The following is a 5,494-nucleotide window of genomic DNA, read 5'->3' as shown; positions in this document are numbered from 1 at the left end:
TGGTCTTTAACCCTACAGGTTAGCATTTATTTTTGAAAAAGATAATGTTTCTTTTTTAAAATTTTATTTATTTACTTTATTTATTTATTTATGGCTGCGTTGGGTCTTCATTGCTACACGCGGGCTTTCGTTGCGGCGAGCGGGGGCTACTCTTTGTTGCGGTGCGTGGGCTTCTCATTGTGGTGGCTTCTTTTGTTGCGGAGCACGGGCTCTAGGTGCACCAGCTTCAGTAGTTGTGGCACGTGGGCTTAGTTGCTCCGCGGCATGTGGGATCTTCCCGGACCGGGGCACGAACCCGTGTCCCCTGCATCAGCAGGCGGACTCTCAACCACTGCGCCACCAGGGAAGCTCCCCACGTTAGCTTTTTATTTTTTTTAAAATTTTTATTGAAGTATAGTTGATATACAATGTTGTGTTAATTTCTGCTGTACAACAAAGTGAATCCGGTATACATATACATATATCCGCTCTTTTTTAGATTCTTTTCCCATATACAGCATTGCAGAGTATTGAGTAAGAGTTCCCTGTGCTATACAGCAGGTCCTTATTAGTTATGTATTTTATATAGAGTAGTGTGTATATGTCAATCCCAATCTCCCAGTTTATCCCTCCCCCCCATCCCCTCGGTAACCATAAGTTTGTTTTCTACATCTGTGACTCTATTTCTGTCTTGTAAATAAGTTCATTTGTACCATTTTTTTAGATTCCACATATAAGTGATATCATATGATATTTCTCTTTCTCTGTCTGACTTACTTCACTCAGTATGACCATCTCTAGGTCCTTCCAGGTTGCTGTCAATGGCATTATTTTGTTCTTTTTTATGGCCGAGTAACATTCCAGGTTAGCATTTTAGATAGGTACCTACAGATGGCCTCAGATAGACATGGTCATCTTTGCCAGTACATAGAATAAGAACATGGCTACAAGGTCAGAGTTCAGGGGAAAAAAAAGATAAATAATATTTACTGAGCATCTACTATGTGCCAGATACTTCACATGTATAGACTCAATCAATCCTCACGATAACCCTGAAGGTAAATGTACTATAGTGAGAATAAATGCGCTGAGAAGTGATTGACTGCAAATCATAAAGCAGGAAGCCACAGGCCAGGATCTGAAGATCATCTGACTCTGAAAGTCCACATCTTCCCCCTACCTCCTGTCTTGGGAAGGAACTCAGACCGAAGATCTATCACCCCCTGCTCAGTGATGCCCCACTTCACTTTTAACAGGAGGCAGTGTCCTTCGCTCCACATTAGAACATTAAAGAGGCAGACACACCTGCTGACAATTCCCACTGAAGTGTGAATACCTGATATGAGGTCCTTTCCTGATACCAGATTTGGTATCAAAAGGGCACTGGTCCCAGAAAAGGGAGGCCAGATCAAATCTTCATCACCACTTCATACTTTCCTGGTCAGTGCTACGTGCTCTGGAAAACTCTAATTTTTAACGTCTGCCACTTATAGGGTTGGCAGACTTTAAAATATCTATTATTTTTTAGTATAAGTGTGTCCCATGCAGTATTTGGGGCATACTAAAAAATTACTTGTTCTTTAATCTGAACTTGCAGTTTAACAGGGTAGCCTGTATTTTACCTGTATTGGACCTGAAAGCTTTCCACTGAGATCACACAGACAGAAGGGATAAAGATACCATCACAAAGCGTCCTGACATCAGAGAAAGAGTCCCAGTGCCTTCCTAACCCACAAGCTTAAAATGAACTTTGAGCTACACTCATGAACGTGTACACTGGGCTTGGCAACAACCTGTCCCCAGGGTCCCCAGAACTACTGACCAAGGGAGTGGTTACCAGGTGGTAGTGCGGGCATGAGGAGGAGGGGCAGGATGGGTCCTCACACTCTGTGCTTTTTTATTTTTATTTATTTATTTATTTTTGCGGTACGCGGGCCTCTCACTGTTGTGGCCTCTCCCGCTGCGGAGCACAGGCTCCGGACGCGCAGGCTCAGCGGCCATGGCTCACGGGCCCAGCCGCTCCGCGGCATGTGGGATCTTCCCAGACCGGGGCATGAACCCGCGTCCCCTGCATCGGCAGGCGGACTCTCAACCACCGCGCCACCAGGGAAGCCCTGTGCTGCTACTCTTGACCCTTGCTTGGTGCTGTTCAGGGGGAGATGGAACAGGCGGCCCCAGCTCGCTCTCCAACCCAGCCTCCTGCTTCTACTATGGCAGTGATTAATCAAAGCCTTGACTGTGACTTTCACTGTTACTTTCAGTCCTAATCGGTTGCTCCAAAAGACACCTGGCAGTCCAGCTCTCTCCAGCTCAGCAGAGCTCTCTCATGCGGGATCTTAGGTCCCCGACCAGGGATGGACCCTGAGCTCGCTGCAGTGGAAGCCTGGAATCCTAACCACTGGACCACCAGGGAAGAGAGCCTCTCCATCCCAGCAGAGCTCTTGACAACACTGGTCAGCCCAGTGGTCCTAGAAGCAACATGAGCTACATGACTCATTCATTCATTTATTCAGTAACATTTATTCAGCACTGCAATGGATGGGGCTCTGGCTGGGTGCCGGGTGTACACAGATGAGTGAGATCTGTTCCATCACTGACAGGAAGGTTACACTGCTGTTGAGACATGTGACCCATGAATTATGACAGTGTGGTTAATTCTCCCATCAAGTATTTGCTGAAAGCTTAACTTCTCACTTGAGATCTCATATAGTCCTCAAGATGACTCTTTCAGATAAATTTTATGATTATCTTTACGAATAATTAAACCAAGGCTCAGAGGATGAAATATTTTGCTCAGGGCCCCACAACTGCTCAGTGACAGTCAGGATGCAAACTCAGGACCTCATTTAACTTCAGTGCCCTCTCTCCTTCATCCCAGCTACAGATATGTCCTCTTAGGACACATAAGACGGGGCTGATTCTTCTTGGGGTTAAAGAAGGAGAGGAATGCTATAATACCTCAGGACTTTGAAAAAATAAAGTGCTACGTATGATGGTTGCTGCTACATCGTCATCACAATTTACACTCTTAGCACTTCTTTTTTAAAAGTGTAGTTGATTTACAATGTTGTGTTAGTTTCAGGTATACAGAATAGTGATTCAGTTTTATATATATATATCTATATCTATTCTTTTTCAGATTCTCTTCCCTTATAGGTTATTACAAGATATTGAGCAGAGTTCCCTGTGCTCTACAGTGGGTCCTTGTTGTTTATCTATTTTATGTATAGTAGTGTGTATCTGTTAATCCCAAACTCCTAATTTATCCTTCCCCTCCCCTTTCCCCTTTGGTAACCAATCATAAGTTTGTTTTCTATATCTGTGAGTCTATTTCTATTTTTTAAATAGGTTATTTGTATGATTTTTTTTAGATTCCACATATAAGTGATATAATATTCATATTAGAGTTTTTGTCTTTTCAGGATACATGCCCAGGAGTGGGATTGCTGGATCGTATGGTAGCTCTATTTTTAGTTTTCTTAAGGGCCCTCCATACTGTTCTCCATAGTGGTTGTACCAATTTACATTCCCACCAAGAGTGCAAGAGGGTTCCCTTTTCTCCACACCCTCTCCAGCATTTATTGTTTGTAGATTTTTTGATGATGGCCATTCTGACTGGTGTGAGGTGATACCTCATTGTAGTTTTGATTTATATTTCTCTAATGATTAACCATGTTACTTTTAGTACTTTTAATAAGTAAGATAAAATAAAAGGTCCAAGTCATCTGTAAGCCATCATGCAAAGACCTGCGTCCTCCTTACAGTGGAAAGTCCCCTGCGGCCTCTGTCACCCACTGACCTCATCCACAGTCAGTTCCTCAGAGGCTGTACTGAGGACACAAATATTCAAGACAGTGGTGCAAATGGCCTTCTTCAGGAGGGATTTTGGAAAGTCCGTCTTTACATAAAGACCCATTAAACTCAATGACTCTCAAAAAACGCTTTCTCTTTAATGAGGTCCTTTAAGGATCAGACTCCTCTCTGGACATAAAAGAATCCATTTAACCCATCTCACCAGCTTGAAGGGAAAAGCAAAACATGGGTGTTGGCAGAATGCAGGGTGACAATACAGGGCGCAGCCCTCAGAGCCAGGAGGAGGGCAGAAGCCAGCATGATGTAATCACCTCCTCCCTAGAGCATTTCCTCTCAGTTTCCAATGAGGGTGAAGTTGTTGGCAAATATTTCAGATAAGTGCTATCGTCAGGATCCATTCACTGGTGCTCTAGAGCGTGTTCGGGCAGAGACGGATGCCACGGGGCCCAGCCCTGGCCTGTGCCCTCCAAAGGTGGCGTCGGAATCTCACTGGTTTACTCCACCCCGACCTCTCACCCTTCTTCCCTTCCAGGCTGAAAAATGCAGCAGTTCACACCAACTCTGGAGGCCTTGCCCCTTGGCTTTGTTTCTGCCCCTGAAACATACTGCAGCCACAGAGCAAATCCAATGTTCTTTTTTTTTTTATTGGAGTATAGTTGATTTACAGTGTTGTTAGTTTCAGGTGTACAGCAAAGTGAGTCAGTTATACATATGCATATATCCAGTCTTTTTCAGATTCTTTTCCCATATAGGTCATCAGAGAATATTGAGTAGAGGTCCCCGTACTATACAGTAGGTCCTTATTAGTTATCTATTTTATATATAGTAGTGTGTATATGTCAATCCCAATCTCCCAATTTATCCCCCCGCCCTTATCCCCTGGTAACCATAAGATTGTTTTCTGCATCTGTGACTCTATTTCTGTTTTGTAGATAAGTTCATTTGTACCCTTTTTATTAGCAAATCCAGTGGTCTTGTCTCAGGTCACCCTCAGACGGACATAAATCAGTTGGCCGCAGTGACTGTGACCCTTTTTCCTCTTAGATCTCAGTTCCTCCTGATTATAGAGGTTCGAGGTACAAACAAAAAAGACTGAATTTTATTCTGCCAGGTTCGATGGTAGCCACATCATAACCTCACTTAACACCAGCCTTCCCGGTTATCAGATAAGACTAGTATGTGCATTTATCGCCTAAAATTTTATAGAGTACTTTGTTTATTGCAGAAGGCTCCTAGAGGGCTACAGAGTGTCGTGCTGCTCTTATTGGCTATAGAGTAGTAACAGCAATCATTGGAATCCCCATTCATTTGCATTCCTTCCTTAATAAACATCTATTGAGTGCCCACTGCATGCAGGGCCCTCTGCTGGATACCCACGGGGTACAGAGACACAGTCCTTCCAGAACATACCATTTCCTACTGAAAGCAAGCCAAGCAGAGCACAGGAGGGGAGGAAACTAAGGTCCTGGGTGGTGTGTCCTGTTGGTTCCACAAAACTTGACACTGTGAGTAACCACACAAGGCTGATGCTGAGGCAGGTCCCTCTTTAGCCATGTGAGAGGCAAGGCCCTGGCAAGCCCCCAGTTACCCCTCATTGGGCTTTAATGCATGCAGGTCATTTGGTGTCTGCCAAAGGCCGACAGAGTTAATTTCAGGTCTGTGGGCACTTTGGGGCTTTAAGTGCAGTCATTTAAAATTCATG

This window comes from Delphinapterus leucas, chromosome 2 (genome assembly GCF_059928025.1).
Source record: "Delphinapterus leucas isolate spDelLeu-1000000601 "Yukka" chromosome 2, BTC_Dleu_Yukka2, whole genome shotgun sequence".
Taxonomy (NCBI): Eukaryota; Metazoa; Chordata; class Mammalia; order Artiodactyla; family Monodontidae; genus Delphinapterus; species Delphinapterus leucas.
This window is presented reverse-complemented; position numbering follows the sequence as displayed.